Raw genomic sequence first — 21,529 nt, 5'->3', positions numbered from 1 at the left:
CTAAGGGTTTCAGGCAGTGACTGGTAAAGTTGACTCATGAGGGACACCAGGGCATAACCAAAACTAAGGAACGGCTTAGGTGCATGTTCTGGTGGGCAGCGATGGATGTCATGATAGAACGAATGGTGAGAGATTGTGGAGAATGCCATTTAAGTGACAAAACTTTGAAGATGAAATCCTCCCCTACGGTGTGTAGAGATATCTCAGCTGAGGTATGGGAGGAAATAGCTTTTGATTTGGTTGGACCTATTAGTTCTGGTGAATCTAACCGGTATATTTTAGTGGCAATGTACATGATGGCCCAAGGTGAGAGTGGTGTATGGGATTACCACCAGATCAGTGACACGTTTTCTGTCAAAAGTGTTTGCTAGAGAAGGGAACCCTAAATATATAATTACTAATAATAGGGTGCAATTTACCACCAAAGAACTGAAGAGTTTTCTGAGAGACCGGCATTGTGCATACAAGATTTACACTTTATCATCCCGAGTGTAATGGAATGTTTGAGAGATTTAATTGTGTGCTAAAAGAGACCATTCAAATTGCAAAAGGAATTGGGGACAATCTGGTCCAAGCTGTCAAGAAGATAGTTGAGGTGTATAGGTTTACACCGCACACCACCACAGGGGTTTCTTCTTTTGTTTCCTTCAAAAAACGCTATCCTAACACCACCCTGATTCCTCCTTGGGTGAGAAGTTATTGTGGTAGTGTACATTCTGTCTCCACAGGTGAGTCATCGCGCAGGGCTGCAGAAGGGGACACAGGAAAGGCACCCAGGGGAGAGAAAACACAGGAGGAGGAGGTCTTGTCGCCTGCAGAGCACTTCACACCACCACCACCACCACCACCACCACGACCACCACCATCACCACCACCTACACCATCACCGCCACCAACACCGAGAGCCAGGAGGCATACAGTGGCTAGCCTCCAGCAGATGGAGGTGTCCGAGGAGGACAGCATGGGAGGCCAACATTCCATGCTGGCAGAGGATGACAACATTGCAGGCTCACAGTCCCCCATCGAGCACGCCCACACAGGTGTCCGACGCCGCAGAGCAAGGGCAGCCAGTCCTGTTGCAGAGGACGAGGATCCAAGTGTATTTGCCAGTCTTGAGTGGAATATGCTCAAGGTGCAGCACCTGCAAGGCAAAGCAATCAGATCAGTGCAACGGCAGATGGTCCACATGAATAGACACATGCTGGAAAACAAGGAGGGCATTAACAGCATGAACAATACTGTGGCTGAGGGCATGAGGGACATGTCGGAGGTAGTGAGGCTGCTGTGCAGCAAAATGGATGAGGATCGTTTGGCGAGGTACAGGGACCGGCAGAAATCGGACAACTACACTAAGGCGGTGAACTGCCTCTCCACTGCCACCTCTGTACTCTGCAGGCGCTCGGTGACCATGCAGGAGGAGATGGCCCACTGCAGCTGTGATGTGGCAAGGGGGCTGGTTACAGTGACCAGTGCACTGGAAGAGCTACAAACAAACCAAATAGCCACTACAGGTGCAGATGATGGGGGGGAAGAGTGAAGAGGCAACTAGCCGCAGTAGCATCACACCCCCGATAACCGAGTCCAGGAGGCGCAGCGAACGGCACAGCGCTGCCACAGGACAGACCGCCAGTGAGGACAGTGTGCCCAGGGAACGCAGCAGTGCTGCGCGTGAGCGTAGGAAATAATACCAGCCATCACCTGGTATTGTGAAATGGGTGATGTAACCCATTTCGCCTTTGGAATGTCCATTGCATATTGGCCTGGCATGTTGAGGCCTTCGTGTTGTGGCGGTGTGCTATGCTATTGCCTGAGTTAAGGTTAACAAAACACCATCACTCAATTACAGTAACTGGCTGTGTCTCCTTACTTACTCAGAAATAGTTGCGTGTGATCTCAGCCTGTCTGTGACTCCCATCTGGTGCTGCTGCCACACCTGCTGCGCTGTGCTCTGGCTGTGGACAATCCTCACCCTCGTCCTCTGAGTCGGTTAGTTCCACTGCTGTTCCTTTCTTTGTGGCAAGGTTATGCAGCATGGCACATGTTGCTATTATTTTACAGCAGATGATGGGGCGGTTCTGCCGTGCACCTCCACTTTTGTGGAGGCAGACGAACCTGCTTTTTAAGAGTCCGAATGTGCGCTCCACAACATTGCTCGTAGATCTATGTGCCACATTGTATCTTCTCTCACTTGGGGTAGATGGGTTGAGATATGGAGTCAGGATAAATGCCCGCACGGCATATGCGCTATCACCTGAGTGAGAAATGAAGTGCCATTAATATCAGTCACCAACACATTCATCCAAGGTATACATCAGGGTGTGTCACATTGATTTACCTAGCAGGTATCCTTCTCCAAATTCGCCCCCAGCCAGACGTGTGTAGATCCCACTGTTCCTGAATATGTAGGAGTCATGGGTACTCCCTGGAAATTTGGCTACAATGTCAGTGATGATGTGGTCCGTATCGCATATTACCTGCACGTTGATAGAATGTGTAGATTTGCAGTTCCGATATATGTACTCTGTAGCTGCAGGTGGGCAGATTGGTATGTGTGTCCCATCAATGCACCCTATTACATGTGGGAACTGTGCCTTTTGTGGTGGAGAAATGTATGTAGTGATGCATTCTTTGCATCATGGCATCCAGGAAAGTGTTGAAATAACAGGACAGGCATCTCTGTGACACACCACCTGCCACAGCTATCACCCCCTGGTAACTATCTGATGCAAGTAGGTGCAGGCTACAGAGCACCTGAACATGTGTTGGTATAGTGTGCGCCCTTGGTGTCTGATGCTCCAGGAGTGGGTACAGGTCCCGTATCAGGTCTAGGATGGTTTGGGGGTCTAGCCTGTACCTCTCAGGGATTTCAGCCTCAGACAGTTGGCACAGTGTAACGCGCAGTCTGTACACGCTTTCCTCCCGTCTCCAGATCCTCAGTCCTGCTGCTTGCATATGAAGCCGCCTTGTAATGACGTAGAGGGCCGCCATTGTGTTCACACTGTTGCATTTTGAGGCTGTTTAAATGCAGTGCACCTGATTACCACCTGCTTTGAGTCCGTGGTAATTAGCGACTTCTAAATACCGAAAAAATTGAAAAATCAGTATTACCGGAATTTGGTACATCGATTTGTGAGTTTTTAAGGATTTCTTATTTAGCGATTAGGTATTTGAGGTTTCGGTGTCTGCTAATCGCAAATTAAGGATTCGGTAACTGGTTTCCCTTATTTTTACTGATTCCTTATTTGCAATGGCGTTTGGTGTTACCTACATTGTACATGGCTAAATACCCGTTGGTAACGCAGAAATTCTGCGAAGCCACCTACATCTGGCCCTCAGTATTTGGAATGGACATGTTAAAGGCGTCCATTCCAAGTAGCAAATTGCAATGGCATTTATTTATCTTTTGCGACCGAATTATGGAGGCACACTGCCTAAGGGGCCGGAAAAGGATTCCCCATGTGCTTAAAAGCACAGACACACCTCCTGCTGCAATGGACATCAGAGACGCCGGTCCAGGGGACTCCAAGCCCCATACCACACAGCGCCAGGAGGCGCACTGCCTGAGGATCCCTCACACGTTTGATGGCGCCCACACATCTGCTGTGCAGGGCACTTGGAGGCCGCGTCCGGGTGAAGCAGCGACAGAAAGAGACACCCCTCTTTTCATGTGGACAAGGACATGTTCATCCCCACGGGTGAAGGTCCTGCTAATCCATTGAGTAGTTTGAAGTATTTAAATGGGGAAAAGGTAGGCCACCGAACCCATAAGCCGAAAACACGCACCTGAAAACTGTACTTTGGATGATATTGACAACCTAATAGAGGAGGTTGAAAGAGAGAGAGCGTTAGTGGAGTGCAAGGGCGCGAAATCTAAAATAACTCGCTTTCTAAAAAAAACAAAGGGAGAAAGATTAGCGTAATCACTACCAGCTCCACCTCGGTTTTGGCAGCCACAATGCTCCAGAGACCGTTAGTTTAGCAACTTCATCACTATCGCAGCCAATTATTGTTAAAGATAAACCCTCAGCCAGAATTACCAGAGAACCAACCAACCCCTATCCTCAACATGGCATCTACCAACCTCTTCGCCCCACTGGCTGTTTCGATACATGAACAGCCTACACTATCATTTCCAGAAGTTTTGCCAGCAGTTAATAGTTAGGGGACGCAACTTTGCCTATTGATGATCTGAGGAAGGATACTGCTGATATGAAGGCATCCTGCAACTAAGGAACAGAAAGGTACTAGAGCTTTATGAGCTGAATGTGACCCTCCGAGAGGTCTATCTGGAATGTGCGAGTTGTGGAAGCATTGCCAGCACTGCCGGCCAAGTTTCCAGAGAGTGGGAACCGAAAACCACAGGGTAGAGTCACTCTTAACCCTACCCAAGGTTCCCCAAGACACAGCCGCACCTGCCTATATAGCACAAGTACTGACCAACAAAGTGTTGCAGAAGGGCACAAGTACTGACCAACAAAGTGTTGGGAAAGTGTTAATCCCCTCCATACTGCAAGCCATGACCAGTGGGCATTAGATTGGCCAAAAGATTTATTTCTCTCTGCCCCAAACACGTGAGCCATTCAATCATCCAACAGCAGCAAATAAATGCCCGCCCTTCCCATCGACCAATCCTCAAGAACCGTGACATTTTACTTCAGGATGTATATCAAAAGGCCATACCCATAAGCTGACAGAGTAATCAGCCTTCAGTTTTTATGACCAATGTCCCGAAACCCAAGCTTGACCAATAGGAGCCAACTGAATCCTTGGTAAATAAGGTGACTCACTGGATTCTGGATTAGATCTTAAAAGACAGGGCCTCACAATTGTACACTCGGACATTGTTTTTGCCCAAAGTTTATACAAACCTATGGAGAACTGGGATACAATTAAGTTAATGATGAGGTATTTCTCCATAGCCAATGGCTTATTGGCCTCGGACGCACAATCCTATCCACCCACAGGCTTGAAAATTCAACTCAGGAGCAGCCCAGGCTTTTCAAATAAATGCCACACTTCGCTCGCCCCCTCTGCACCCCTGCAAACATAGGTCCTAGGTGCACAAGACAGAGTGGATGTGCCAGTCATAATCAATGTAAATGAACCCATGCGATCCGAGAAGTCCCGTTTGTATGATGTTGACTGATGAAAGAGGGGTCCCCTGACTGCTCTACTAGCCCAATCATTCCACCAATCATTCCACCTAGCTCATCTTCAAGTGCCAATGCACTGGCACCGCCTGGCGGTATATCCGACTTTTATACACATATATGCATTCAGAACCGGTTAGTTGAGTCTGTTACGTTCCAGCAGCCCCATACAAGAGTTTATATATCCACAAATGTAACGACCAAGACTAATTCCCTGTTGTGCTCGCAGGCAACTTTAACACCCCCTTCGAGCCCCTAGACGGGTTATCAGCAGGGCTTTAAGTGGGCCGGGTCTCACCGATGCTGAGCACCGGCTTTTTTTTTAAAGGGGCCTCTAAACGGGTCTATGGGCTCTGTTTTGTGTCCTGGCACAGGCAGTCCGCTTTTTTTCCGGACTGCAGTGACAGCAGGCACATCATGAGCGCGTGCTCACACTGCTCACTTCTCACTATTGAAGAAATTACGGCATGTCGTCATGCCTGATGAGCATTGTAGGGGAATCCTTTAAAGAAAGTCATTGTCTCTCTGGATTTCCCATCTCTTTTTGAAACTCAGGAGCAGCAACATTGCCCTGGTGTCACCAGGGCATTAAGTGGAAGCTTTTTCAATATTATATACAAGCCATAGTTGCTGCTTATTTATCTTATGCGACTAACAACCATTGACAAAGCCAATAGTCCTGACTTGTTGTAGGTATGATGTTTTTTTGTTTTTTGTGTGTCCTCATCAAGCAACATTTTTTGGGCGTTTGGAGGAGTTGGGGGCCCCTTTAAACACTCTGTGCCCAATACGCCTAATCCTTACAGTGTTATGTGGGGTGTAGGTCTAGCCTTGTCCTCTAGGGCCCCTTTTTGTCCATCTCCCGGCACAAGATTGTTGGAGTTGGGGGAGCTAGTCATGATGACTACTCAGTTCAAGGCCCAGCTTGAAATCTTTGTTGCCGTTGCCTTAATCATTAGACACCCTGATGTTCACTTGGTTGTAACGTTCCCAAATATTCAAAAATGTAAACTTCTTACTCTTTTTCCCTTGCTTATCTAATTTGTACTCCCTCAGTATGGATGCCAGCCATTCTTTGTGTGTTGGTGGTGTAACTTTTACCCAATTAATACATATCTCCCTTCTGGCAAGCAGTATGAATAAGAAGAAGATATTTTCCTGATCCCTATTCATTGTGGGATAGTTTATATTTTGTTGATTAATCCCAAAAATAACTGCCTCCATGCTTACCTCTATGGGCTGTTCCAGCACCTCGGAAAGAGTCTTACCAGTTTGTTTCCAGAATTCCTCCAGCTGAACGCAGTACCGGAACATGTGCAGATCATCTGCTCTTTCCTCCCCACATTTGGGGCACTTTTTCACCTTATTACTGTTGATCTTAGTCAGCTTTTTTGGTGTCCAATATGATCTGTGTACCGTGAACAGGTGATTTTTCTTCAGTGGGGCTGATTTTACCACGCGCCCAAGAATTGCCATTGAGGTTTGCCAGTAGTGGAAAATCTCCGACCTTAGCAATGCTTTTCCCCAGATTTCATTTGGGGCTTTATATTCTGTTTCGCCAGCTCTTATGAGGGCTCAGTACGAAAATGATATTTCCTTTTTGAAGGGCTTTGTATTCAACAGCTTTTGCTTGTTGTCATCATCCCCTTGTAGGTTTGCCTTTATGTCTTTTATCCAACTATTGAGTTGGTAGTATTTGAATCTTGCTAGCGATCCCTGAGTCTTTTAGTTTAAGATCTCCCATTCAATAATTTTGTTGTTTTCTATAAACTGTCCCCAGTTGTTTATGTTTCCTTCTCTCAGGGGAATCACCAGTCTGTCTTTTAGACAATCGAGGGTACCTGGAGAGTCCCAGATTGGTGCATACTTGCTGTAGTAGGGAATTTTTAGGATCGTTCTTATTCCATACCAGGTTTTTGAAGCTGATTTCAAGTCTTTAGTTTAATCTTTTTGAAGAATTTGGGACGTCCGAATTTATAAAGAAAATGGTCTCCGTCAGAGTCGACTAAGGCTTTCATATACGTAGGCCATGCATCCCAATTACCCAGAAGTCTCCTTATGTTTTTAAATTGGAAAGCTCTGCAATACTCGAGTATATCTGGGCTCACGATTCCTCCCTGCGCCTTGTTTCTTCTTAGCTTTTTCCAGCCAATCCTTACCCCCTTGGCCGCCCACATAAAACTGGATATCTCCCCTTGCAGTTTTTTTATCTGCTCTGTCTTGAAATCCAACGGGATAGAACTAAATAGGTATGTAAATTTAGGTAATGTACTCATTTTAATTAGGTTGGATTTCCCCAAGAAAGACAATTGTAAGCCTGTCCAGGCCTTGAGGAGTTTCCTTATGTCTTTATGAATTCTAGAAAAATTCATGCTGGCTATCCCGTCTAAATCTTTTGTATATTCTATCCCTAGATATTTTAATTTTTCCTTTACTAGTGGATTTCCAGAGTTTACATTCCACTCTAAGATTTCCGATTTTGATTGGTTCACAAGATATCCTGAGACTACCCCAAACTGATCTATAGCCTCTTCTATCTTTGGGAGTGAGCTATTTAGGTCGCCAGTAAATATCATTAAGTCATCCGCATATAATGCAACTTTTTCTCCCAGTCTTGATGTTTAAAAGGTACTATCCCCTTTTCCCTTCTCAAAAGGCACGCTAGAGGATCTATGTAAAAATTAAAAAGTAGTGGGGAGAGGGGGCACCCTTGTCTTGTGCCTCTTTTTATCTTTATGTTGTCCGTGAGAGCACCGTTGACCAGCACTTTGGCTGCTGGGTTTTTGTATATATTTGTAATTGCACTCTCAAAGTTGTCCCCAAGGTTATATTTGACTAGAGTGGTGTTCAAAAAAGGCCAGCTAACCCTGTTGAACGCTTTTGCAGCGTCAAAAGTTATTACTGCCAATGGTGTGGAATTATGGGTTGCAATGTCTATGGCACTGACGAGCTCGTGAGATAATTTGTATATTTGTCTGCCTTTGATGAACCCTTTTTGATTCGGATGGATCGGAGACCCTGCAACTTCCCCTAGTCTCTTGGCCAGTATCTGTGTGTAGATCTTGTAGTCTGAGTTTAAAAGTGAGATGAGTCTGTATGACTCACATTTGGCTGGGTCCTTTCCTGGTTTTAGTAAAATACTCACTATTGCATCGTTCCATGAATCTGGAAGATCATTTTTCCCTAAGAAGATATTGTTTCAAAGATCTGTTAGGGTGGATATTAGTACTTCCCTTAAGGTTGAGTATAATTCATTTGGTAACGCGTCTGGGCCTGCCGCATTTCCTTTCTTTAGGCTTTTTATTGTGTCTGAGACTTCGTCTCTGGAAATCTCCTGGTTCAGGGCTATTCTTTGCTCAGGGGACTCTGCAGGAGTTGTTATCTTATCTAAACGTTGTATTTGCTCTTTAGATCTAGTTGTTTCTTCCATATATAATTTATCAAAAAAATCTTTAAATTCTCGTCTGATTTCCATATCTTCCAATCAGCAGCTAAGTTGGGTTTCCTTCTGTATCTTCGTGACCCTATTTCGTGTTGATTCTGTTTTTGTTTTCCATGCAAGGTTTCTCCCACAACCTTCTCCATACTCGTATTGCGATAATTTACTGGCCTCCCATCTGTTTCTAACTATTGTGTCAAGGAAGTCCGCTAGTTCTACCATGTTTCCTTTCTTTTTTCCTCTATTACTACCTTTTCTTGTGCGGTTTTCACTTTCATGTGCTCTGCATCCAGCGCTACAAGATCTTTTTCAATTTGTTTGATGAAGGCCTTATTCTCCTTGTTTGTGATGTTTGTGATTCTCCACCTGATAAAGGCCTTATAAGCGTCCCAGGCTATTTGTTTTGTTGTAAGACAAAAAGGGTACAAAGTTCCTCAGACAAGTTAAGAAAAAGTAGTGATTTCAGCACAAATTGTCGTTTGCCATGAAAACGGAGGGGGAAACCCTTTAGTTGGAACTAGGGCCCTCACACACCCAGCAAGCTAGGTGTCATGCTTCATCATTTGAGCCTGCCCCTCGTCAGGTCGGCGCTGCAATTCCTGACGGGCTCCCAAGATTGGGGCTCTTTGGCGGGGATCTTTTGTTCCTGCCGAAGGGTGCTGTGGGGGTAAGGGGCCCTAGGATGTGTAGATGTGGTGTACGAATAAAATAGGTACTGTTAGTCCACAAGAATTGTGTTTAATAGAGTGGTAAACAGCCTAATTAAAAGGAAAGTGAGGTGGGGATAGCTACTAGTGATTATGATGCTAGTTGTGTATGCCCTACTCTCTGGAGGATCGACATGTTTCTTGCCCTTCAGGCCAGTAATTGGTCATGGCAATTCATCAGGATCAGGGAAAACAAAAACTATCTACAACAAGGTATGTGTGTTCTACGTACCGAAGAGGTGCTCAGGAGTCACCTCTTGTGTAAGCAAGATAATCTTGCAACAGTCTCCGGCGGGTAAAAAGGACTCCTAACGTGGGTCCTGCGTCGAAGGAACGAAGACCTACCCCTACCGCCGGACCTGGGATGACCCAATCTTGGGAGCCCGTCAGGAATTGCAGCGCCGACCTGACGAGGGGCAGGCTCAAATGATGAAGCATGACACCTAGCTTGCTGGGTGTGTGAGGGCCCTAGTTCCAACTAAAGGGTTTCCCCCTCCGTTTTCATGGCAAACGACAATTTGTGCTGAAATCACTACTTTTTCTTAACTTGTCTGAGGAACTTTGTACCCTTTTTGTCTTACTAGTTGCTTGGGTATGTACACTGGACCTCGTTAAACCTACCCATCCATCCCTCCTTTTGTTGACATATTTGTTTTGTTGTGCCTTCTTTGTTTAGTTGGAAAAAAAGTTCTGTCTCTTCTGCTAGCTTACCAGTGCAAGATGTATCTGCAAAGATAACTCTGTTCACTGTCCATCTCTGATTGCATGGGGAGGTTTTTAGGCTGAGTTGCACTGCTGAATGATCCGAGATCTGTTCTGGAATATGCTCAACCTTCCTTGTATGGTCAACCAGGCTTCTGTCAATCAGAAAAAAGTCAATTCTGGAGGCATGCCCTAGCCTTTTATTCTGGAGGGTGAATCTGTGATTTTTCTTTCCATTTTCTTTCCATACATCTACAATCCCCAAGTCCTTAATGCACATCCCGACCCATTCTCTCATTTTTGATAGATTAGGGAAATCTTTTGCTGGGTATCGATCCTCCTTGGGGTTTAGTATTATGTTAAAATCCCCACCCATTATTATCGGTGCTTGTGCTGTCATTAGATGAGCGTTTATTTTTTGCAGGGGCTCAGAATCATCCTCGTTGGGGCCGTAGTATCCTACTACAGTGTAGGGATTATTGTGTATCCTTGCTTTTACAATTACCCATCTACCATTTGTATCTATTTCTGCTTTTTCAATGATTGCTTTCAAATATTTTTTAAATATAATTGCTACACCCTTAACATTACACTCTTGGTTTGTACATATACAGTGATCCACCCATCTTTGATTTTTACAGATCAACGCCCATTCTTCTTATAATAGGTGTGTTTCCTGTAATATGATTATTTTGCATACCAGGATCTTCAATCTGCGTTTTTTTAATCCTTAGCCCATTTGTGTTCCACGATAGGATGTTAAGCCTCTTTTCATTGGCTTCATTACCAGCGGCTAGCATCTTCTTTAATCCCTTGTGATTCACTTAGGGGTACCCTTCCTCCTCTTAATTTTGCTTTTAGGACTTTTCTTCTTTTTTTTCCCATTTTGCTCCCCACCCCGTGCTATGATTTTTTTCTTTTTCAAAGTTTTGTAATGTGCATTCTTTATGGTAGACCTCCCCACTCCCTGGAGAAGCCTCCTTTTTCTTCTTTTTTCTGGGCTGATTTTCCGCCCTTTTGAGCTCCTTGCCCTTCAACATGATTTAAAGACTTTTGCCATCTGTCACCATTGAAGACCAGCCTTATGACTAATGTCTTGTATCTTAGGAGTGCTCTTTCCGTTGTGTTTTAATTCGTTCAATGAGGCCTTCAACTTCCTTCGGGTCTCTCATGTTGTGCATCTTATTGTCCCACATGATTTGCAAGGAGGCTGGGAAGCGCATTTGAACAGTAGCACCGAGTGATCTTAGTTGTGGCATATGCTGGCCCAACTCCCACTGCCTATCTTGGGTTGTTCTAGATACATCTGACCGGATTCTGCAAGACCAATCATCCTTAGCAAACGATCCAGCCTTAAGACCTTCACTCAGGATTTTCTCTTTCAGGGAATATGTCATGAAATTGATCAAGATTTTTCTGGGGTTTTTCCTCGGTTTCCCTTTCCTGAAGGGATCTCGATGTATCCGTTGGATATCCTCTGCAAGGTTAACTGCATTGGTCCAGGGAATTTTCTCCTCCAGTAGCTGAATCGTGAACCCCTTTATATCTTCCCCTTCAATACCTTCAGGCACATTTAGGATTTTGAGATTGTTCCTCCTAGCGTGGTTCTCCAGGGATTCCATTCTTTCACTAATCTCCTTTTCTCTGGTTTTCAACTTGGTTGTCTCTTCATGATTGGCCTCTGTCTTCTTGCTCAATGACTCTACTTCCCCCTCCACCTGCGTCACTCTGTCTATGAGCGTGTTTATTTTTTGGTCGAGTGCCTCACAGGCTTCTTGTATCTTTGTTTGATTCCTCTCTGAGATCACAAAATTGGCTCTCATCTCCTTCATCATTTCTTCTAGGATATTTTCTGCGTGGCGACTACCGGAGGCTACTGGATCTTGTCTAATGATCGGGATGGTGTCTGGTCTCCCCTTAGGGACAACCCCTTTTGCACCTTCAGCACATTCTGGGGCTTTTCCTCCTGTTTCTGGCTCCTGTGTAGAGAGAACTTGATATCTGTTACTCGTCGCTAGATCTATGTTTCCAACCTTGGTTTTCTCTGCCATTCTTATGGCTTTTAATTTTGTGACTCCTGTCATAGGCGAAGGAGATGGTTGAAGATCTGCTTCTGTGGTGACGCTGCTGCGGGTTTTCTCCAAGACCTTTGATCCACTCCTTCCTTGTTCTGATTTGTCGTCCTTCTCCTGGATCCTGAAGTAAGATCTCAGAGAGGGAGTGATTTTCTGTATGTTGCTCAGACCTGGTGCTTTTAGGCTAGCACGACTTGCTCTGGACAGCGGGGCTTGTAGTTGCCCTGCGTTATACTTTTTATTGTGTCTTCTTATCGCTTTGGGTGATGCCTTTGCCGATGTTAGGGATTTCTCTTTACTGACTTTAGTGTCTTTAATGACTGGGTGCGTCCTGGAATCGGAGCTCCCCCTAGCAGACAAGTACCTGCTCCTGAGGCAATAACCCCCTCCTTCAATAAATTCACTCTCCAAGCCTCTACTAGTGGTAAGAGGGACCTTAATGCCTTCCAGGTTCCCTGCTGCTGCTGCCCCTTGACTGCCAGGTACCCCTAGAATTGCCCCCAGAAATGCCCCTGCAGAAGCTTTTCCCTTCCCTACTCCTTTTGCTGTTAGCTTCTTGCCAGACCCAGATACTGAACCAGAGCCAGAACCCCGCACACTTACCGGCTCATACTCATGCTGTCCTCCGGTCCCCTGCCGTCCTGCGGTGATGCGGTCTATTCTCACCCAGCCTGGGCTATCCGCAATGCTGTGAGTGGAGCTGCTCCTCCTCTTTCCCTCCACGGAGGCTTTCTCGACTGCTGCCACTGCTCTCCCCCGGAAAGACACTCTGTAGGCGGCCCTCCTGCTGCTGCGGCGCACCTCAATTGCTTCCACCCACACTCCTGCTGATCAATACAATGCTGCCTCGGGCTCCGCTTCCTCCGCCCTGCTCCCTCGCGCCAGGGTCGAGTGTTGGACCTCCCTTCAGGAGGCTTCACACAGGCTTGGCAACGCCTCAACACCGCTCGAGTGGCCCCCGCTGAAACAGCGGGACAGCGCTAGACGACGTCGATGACCGGCTGACAGCGAGACAGTGCTAGCGATGTTGATGACCGGCTTACCAGGTGCGTTAGTCCCTTGTGATTTTCTTTTTCCTCGCTTCTTTCCTCGTTCCTCGTTTTTCTCCGTTGATGCCTCCTTATGCCTCAGTAATGCATCCCATATTTCCGGGTCCACTCCTGGTCCACGTTATTTTCATTCCTTATCTGATGGTGTTAATTATTGGCGTAGATGGCCATATCTTAGCTGTTTGGTATAACTCAGGGTGCGGAGCTCCCGACCGAGCTCCTTAGCCGGCCGCCATCTTCTCCGCAATTCGATACACCTTCTTTACACGGCCAAGGGAACCAGGTCCTTACCGAATAGCTGCTGCCCTCGATCCGGAGCTACTTGACCTTCGGCCCCGGTCTGTAGGTATGATGTTACTTATTGTATTATAAATCTCAATGCAATGAGAAACCACAAACTACAAGTCGGGCGGCAGACTCTGCTAAGCACAGATCTTTAGCTTAGGTGGTTTTAACCCACGCCCTCATTACATTGGCCACGCCCCTTTGAGAGACCCCCTAGTTTGTCCTTCCCACTTAAAGCCCTGGTTATCAGCCATTATTGAAGAGGAAGATGAAGCAAGGGGCTTTCAGAAACTGGAGGCAAAAACATTTAGCACCTGGTCATCTATGGAGCTACAATTATTGTCCCTCAGCGTGACCTTTGGTTTGCGTGCCTGTAATAGCATGTTTAGGTCAGATACGTTCCTTGCTCCCACTTTTGTTAGAGGAAATAGCTGGAGCAGAATTGACTATGTTCTTTTGGATATTGATCTCTGACACCTTGCGCTTGATTTTGTAACCGTGATCCGGGAAAACCGCAACCATAACTCTCTTAATATGATAATGAATGATAACCTGTTCACGCCTAATACAAATTTAGCTTTAGAATCTGAAATGATCTGAACATTATCAAATAATAGAAAAGCAGCTAAGTGGTCCAAATTGAGCCTCAATCCAGATATACTTCTGAAAATATATGTTTCATTTAATAGTATTTTAGGTTCCTTTTAATCATTTTCACCTAGCGAGATCCCATTGGGTAAACTGCATAATGAGCTGTTTAAAGTTCTACACTCCCTATGCACCAAAGAAATGAAGGGCAGTAATGGAAGAGTAAACACTCCCCATCTTGGTACTCGAGTGACTGCGGCAAGGCCAAGGAGCAACTATTTGTCGATCCGTGCAATGTCGGTTTATATAATCACAATAAATAGCATGTATTTGTTTTTATCTTTTACCAGCTGTTTTGCAATTTAATGCATTGAAGAGAAATGTAATGAATTAATCTGCTGCTGTGTATTTTGTTTTTAATATGAGCATCTATTTATTCTTTATCTTTAAAAAAACCCTTGAGCTCTACAAAAATTTACATTTCTAAACTTCTACCTAATTTACACAGCCCCTTCAAATTTTTATAATTTGCACACCTCCATGCACAGTGTATTCAACTCAGTAGCCACACTACATTAACTATAACTCGCAACTCTTCCTCACACTGTGCTCTTACAAAAGATTTGATTTGCAGTGTCATAGCTGTTCTTGTAAATGATATTATTTTAGATTGTATACTTGAGATAATATAAAACTGTATAAGTAGTGCATGGAGAAGGTTAAAGCCAGGTTACAGTTAGGTGAAAATGTCACTTAAAACATACCACTTTAAACTAAAAAAGCAACTACAATTCCCCAGTTATATCTATCTGAGCTAACTAAAACTTAACCCCACACCATGCACTACTTATGATCTCACATGTTACATCACTCATGACATGTTTAATGATATAATTGATGACATCACTCATGACATCATTTATGACATTGCTTATGACATCATTCTGCTTTTCAGTTTACTTTACTAACCAGTACAGTCTTTCAAATATGTGAGAACTAAATGACACAATCATGTAAATCATATGGGCTGTCCCCTACTATGCACATCCTTTGCAATGTGCACACAATTTTGCAGAGAATCTTCTATCTCTACTTTTGTTGCAGGCACTTCAATATGTGGATCATCAACTTTCTCCTTGGAGGCTGTTGTTGAAGACTTTTGTCCATCCTTCTCCTTGGGACCACTGTAAGGTTTGCTGGTGGATTTCAGCTTCTGTGCTGCAGTGGATTTTGGCATCAAGGAAGACTTTGATGCCAACTGTGGTTTGGCTGCCACTGAAGATTGATAGAGGGCATGACCTTCAGCGCTGGGCAAGGAGTCAGCACAGGCGAGCACTTGCCAGCTGAGGTAGGCTTCGTAGTCTGCACCGCCCTGTGGGTATCACAGACTTTCTTGTAGGCTTGCTGTTCACTGAAGATTTCTGCCAGCACTAAATGGAGCCAGAAGACTGTGGTGACCTGTGGGTGAATTGGTATCGACCATCATGCTCGCAACTCTGTGCCTTATCCCTGCATGGCATGAGGTACAAGTGTCTTAGGTTCTTCTGAGTTTCTTGGATACTCACAACTCTCACAAAGGTTTTGACCCACGGCCCAGTCTTCAGACTGGGCCTTGAGATCAACATTATGTGGCTGGTCCTATTCAGGTTGGAGTGAAAGCGGTTTTGGGATAGATGATGGTTGCGCAAGGGTGAGCCCTAATGGGCCTCCTTCCTCCTGTAGCTGTCCAAAGGTGTCTGGTGCTGGACATGTCCTGCTGATGCATGGTGTTGTGCACCCAGTAGTGTTTCCTCCAGTACAGGAGCATCTTTGACCGGAAGGCGAGACACAAGGAGCAGGTGGCTTTGCCGTGATCGGGGAAGAGGCAATGATTGTACACCTCATGGTTGTCAGTCAACTGATATTTCATGTGGCATCATGGACAGTATTGGTGCAGTATGTGTTCCATCACCTGAAGCACATTCATAGGCAATGGAGAGTCAGTCTGGTGGGCCCCTAAAGAGGGCTGAGCACTGAAAGGTTTTCAACAGCAACTAAAGTCTCTGAGAGGTTTCTATTGATAACCTGGATGATAATGGAGATCAATTGAACCCGACGCAAGAGCTATACAAGGACACCAACGGGACTCATCAGGCACGTGAAGAACACCGCGAACTCTGAGCCCACTCTGTGCACATTTTAACCTGATGGCAGAAAAAAACACAGTCTAACATTGAGTCTGTGCCAATGTGCAATGTACATTGAGAGGAGTAGACACACCATATCTTGTGACTAGAGAGACTTATTCAAAGAAAAATAACTTGCAACTATCCAACACTATGAACCTGATTTAGATTTTGGCGGTTATGTTCCCGCCATCCCATTTCCGACTGATTCACCGCCCAACTACTTGGCGGTCCACCTGCTCTATTTAGATGTTGGTGGGTCCATGGACGAAAGACCATCAGAGTCCCGCCAAATCCGATTGGAATTCTCATCCGCGTCGACGGCACCATAGATAGAAGCAGTTGTCTGCAGGAGGCCAGCCAAGATAACCCCAGCGCAAATCACAATTTGTGTTTCTGTCGAGGCTTACCTCCTACTGTGAGTTGGCTGACTGGAAGGAAAAGAGGTAATAACTTACCTTATTAAATGTTTTCCAGTTCCATTTCCATCTTTAACCCCATCATCCAGGTCTCTTCTTCGCTGCTGCAACTTCACCACAATGCCAAATTACTCTGTTGTTGCCGGGATCAAAAGTAATAACAAGTAAATGTGCCTACAAGGAATTTATTTAGGCATACTTAGTTAAGCAGTTCATGTGATAATATGTTCAGGTTGAAGAGCCTTTACACACAAACAAAATACGGGGCGCTATTCCTATAACTGGCTGCTGTCCCTGCAGTTGGTGTTCAATTTGAGGCTTGAGTGAGGGCCCCTTTGTAAGTTTACTTGGTATTAGCGCTTTCAGAAGTCAAATTAAAAATAGAGCGCAACCCCTCTGATGGTCCGCTGAGAACACAGTCGGCGTCTGTAGGAGAAAAGTGAGCACAACCGCAGTCACATGTGTCTGCGAGCATCGGACACAAGATCGAGCACTGCTCCTAGAACGCTCCACTGTCAAAACAGTCGCCGACTGTTCAATAGCTCTCTCTCGGTACAATCATCCAGGAAGACAGAAGTAGTAATGCTTAGACATTCCTTAAAGATTGTTCAAAAGGGTCATATAACAGTTCAATTGAACGTCCTGAAGATGGTCTAAGGTGTTAACAGTACAGAATCCTCTTGTAAACCTCGGTCATTTATGTGCTGCTCTTACTTTGTATACCCTTATCATTTATATCACATAAATTTGTTCTTTGAAGAATTCACACCTGTGTCATCAGTATCTTTTACAGATCTTTTAGGAAGTAAACAACAATTGAATTGTAGATTGTTCAACTGCAGGTTACCACTTGGAACGTGAACATATTATCACATGAACTGCTTAACTAAGTACGCCTAAATAAATCCCTTGTAGGCACATATACCTGTTAATCGTTTACTTTCCTAAGCCTCCAAGGGTTAATTGGGTTCCTCACTTTCTTTTGGGATCAAAGGTAAGCAACTTTTACAACAGTCTTAATATGAATCGTGTGTTGACAATTGCTGTAGCCTTGTGTATTTTTGCATTGCTCTTACATACAATGTTTCCTAATGTGTAATGCAGTAGTGTTCATTTTCCTGCTTATCAAGGTTAATAGAACACACCTGTATTGACACGTAAAAAATGTTGTTGTTGTGGTGCTTGGGGTGTTGTGCCTGTGGTGTCTGTGGATATGCATTCAATAGTGTGTGTACGTTGTTTGTGTGGCATGCAATATGTAACAAAGTAGGCCATAATATATTACTTACATATGTTTTTGAGGTAAACACAACATATATATGTATTGACACGAAAATAAGTTTTACTTACCAGTCTCCACTCCACCAGAGACTCACTCTGTCAGGAATCTGCTGCCAGCACAACGGGGACCGCCGTCCTGACTGCGACGGAGCCAGCAGAGCCTGCACATATCTAAATACGGCAGACAGGACACTATCAACTTGACAGAATACTTTAAACCAATGCCGCAGAGGGATGGCGGGAATACCGCCAATATCTAAATCAGGCAGTAAATGACAGGATTATGCTAATCATGAGGGTGTGTGTATGTATGTGTATATATATATATATATATATATATATATATATATATATATATCCGCTACTTTCCGCAGTTTTGTTGTGCACGCCCGCTTCTGGTACCAATCCACAACACTACAGACACGGACCTCGGTCTTCAGTGCAATTTTTTATTTATGAATCTCGCGTGCTAGTCGCCATAACGTTTCGGCTCCACCTGAGCCTTGTTCACATGACCATATATATATACACACACACACACACACACACACACTCTCTCTTTTAAAAAAAAGCATAGGTTAAACCTTTGTTCTAGTTATGAAAACTTCTCCAAGCACTGCTTATACCGTTTTATATTATCTCATTATACCATCTAAATTAATAATATTTACAAGAACAGTTATGACATCACAAATCAAATCTTTTGTGATGACACAGTGCATGGTAGAGTGGCGAGTTATAGTTAATGCAGTGTGGCTACCGAGTTGAATACACTGTGTATGGATGTGCACCAGTTATGATAATGTTTAGGTGTTGTATAAATCATAAGTTATAGGTATAAGTTTAAAAATTTTAATGTTTGTGTAGTTTAAGTTTTGTTTGTAGATAAAGAATAGAGTTATATTAATTTAAAGGGGATGTGTGAAATATCAATTTATGGTATAACTATGAGAATTTTTAATGTTTGTGTATTTTAAGTTTGGTTTATATAGAAAGAATAAATAGTTTCCCTAACTATGTCAAATGTTTAACCTTTGTTTTTTTCCATTGAATCTTAATGTATTATTTTTTATTTTTAATAAATGTTTCAGATTGTAGGATATACTGTCATCTAGTGAAGTGTTAAGTGGAGTGTGGTACAGTAGAGTGGAAGGGAGTAGAGTAGAGTGGAATGTGATACAGTGGAGTGGCTTTGAGTGGAGAGCTGTACAGTTGAGTTGTGTAGAGTGGAGTATCGTAGAGTTGAGCAGAGTGGCACAGCATACAGTGGAGAAAATTTTTGTGTAATGGCATGTTGTATGGTACAGTAGTGTAGACTGCATTAGAGTGGACAGGCGTAGTGTATAGTTGAGTAAATTGGAGTTGCATCTTGTATAGTACAGTGGAGTGGTGTGTCGTGCAATGGAGTAGAGTATTGTACACTGGGGTGTTGGTGCATGAAGTGGAGTACAGTGGTGTTATGTTATGTTATATCCATTTATAAAGCACATGGATGCCCCAGCGACAGGGCGTCCCAGTGCTAGCAGACAGGTAGACAGAAATTGAAGAGCTAGATGGAAGAGTAAAGCCATGTCTTAATCAATTTCCTGAATGATGTATAGTGGCACAGAGTGTAGTAGAGTCTTTTAGAGGAGTGGAGCTGCATAGAGTGGAGTAGACGCTGATACAGTGCCACGATGTAGAGTGGAGTGTTGTTCAGTGCCATAGAGTGGGGTAAAGTGTTGTGCAGTTGAGTAAAGTGTAGTGGAGCCCAGTGGAGTGGCATAGCATTGAGTCTCCATTGAGTGTGGAGTTGAATAGATTGTAGTGGAGTAGTATACAGTGGAGTAATGTGTTGTACATAGGAGTTGTGTGTGTAACAGTGATGTGGACTGCTGTGTTGTACAATGTCTGAAAGTGTCACAGGGTGCAGTAAAGTTGAGTGTCAAAAAGTGGATTATAGTGTTGTGGGGTGGCGTGGGTCGGGCTAGGGTTGAGTGCGTTACGGTTTTAAGAGGGAGTGAGATAGACTGTCCGGTGGAGTGAAGTAGTGTATTACAATGGAGTACTTTGGAGTTGTGTCTTATAGAATAATGTATAATAACGGGTGGAACAGCATCGAGGGAGTTGTGTACAGTGCCGTAGAGTTTCGTAAAGTAGAGTGCTGCACAGTGGCTTTGAGAGGAGTATATTGTTGTAGAGTGTAGCACTATAAAAGTGGAGGTTAGTGTGGTACAGTGAAGGTGCATAGACTGTTGACCTAAGCAGAGTGGAGTAGCGAAGAATGGAGTAGCTTATAGGGGAGTGGGAGAGTGGAGTGGCGTACACTGGAGTGGCATACACTGGAGTGGTGTGAGGTAGACTGGAGTGGCATACAGAGCAATAGCGGAAAGTGTGATGGCATACAAAGGAGTGAAGTGGCATACAGTGGAGTGGTGAAGAGGGGAGCGGCATACAGTATAGTAGCATACACTGAAATAGCATATAGTGGAGTGGCATAAAGTGCAGTGGGGTATAGTGGAGTAGCGTACAGTGGAATAGCATACAGTGGAGTGGGGTAAAGTGTATAGAGTTGAATAGCATAGAGTTATTGGCGTAGTGTAGTTGCCTACACGGGGATAGAGTATAGTGAAGTGGCATAGAGTATAGTGAAGTGACATAGAGTGTGGTGGGGTTTAGTGCAGTGGAGTGGTACACAGTTGAATAGCTTACAGAAGAGAGGTATGTAGTGTGGTAGAGTGTAGCATCATACAGTTGAGTAGCATAGAGTGGAGCGGCAAACAGTGGAATGGTGGCATACAGTACAGTAGTGTAGAGTGGTATAGCAGATAGTGGAGTGGCATACAGTGGAACAGCATGCAGTGGAGAGAAATAGAAGGCAGTGGCGAGAGTGGAGGGGCATGCAGTGTAATAGCGTGTATTAAAGTGGCTAGAGTGGAATATCATGGAGTATTGTACAGTGAAGTTGCGTACAGTGTAGTGGCGAACAATGGAGTGGTGTAGACTGGAATGTCACAAATGAGCAACAAGCAGTAGAGAAGTGTACAGTGCAGGGGTGTATAATGAAGTGTATTGAGTGGAGTGGTGTACAGTGGAATAGTGTAGAGTGCAGTTTAGTGGAGTGAAATAACAGAGTGGAGTGACCTACAGTAGAGTAGAGTACTGTGGAGTTAGGTACAGTGTAGTGGAGTAGACTGGAGCAGCGTACAGTGTAGTAGCGTAGATTAGAGTGCTGTAGAGTGGAATACCATAGAAGGGGTGCTGTGGAGTCCAGCAGGATAGACTGTAGTGGGATAGATTGAAGTGGCGTACAGTGTAATTGAGTACTGTGGAGTGGCATACAGTGAAGTGGTTTACAGTGGAGTGGTGTATAGTTGACCAAAATTGAGTATTACTGGCGTACTGTGTAGTGACGTAGAGTGGAGTGTCAAACAGCGTATAGTGGATGATTGTAGAGTGGAGTAGTGTATAGTGAGGTGACGTAGAGTGGAGTAGGGTAGAGTGTTCTGGAGTGGCGTAAAGTGGAATCACATATATTAGAGTTGCATGGAGTGGTGGAGAGTAGCTTAGAGTTGAGTGTCATACAGTAGAATAGTGTGGAGTGGATTGGCGTACAGTGGAGTGGCGTACAGTGGAGTGGTGTAGCCTGGAGTGTCGTACCGTTGAGCAGCATACAGTGGTGTAGCATAC

Source organism: Triturus cristatus, chromosome 11 (genome assembly GCF_964204655.1).
Source record: "Triturus cristatus chromosome 11, aTriCri1.1, whole genome shotgun sequence".
Lineage (NCBI taxonomy): Eukaryota > Metazoa > Chordata > Amphibia > Caudata > Salamandridae > Triturus > Triturus cristatus.
Note: the sequence above shows the minus strand (reverse complement) of the source record.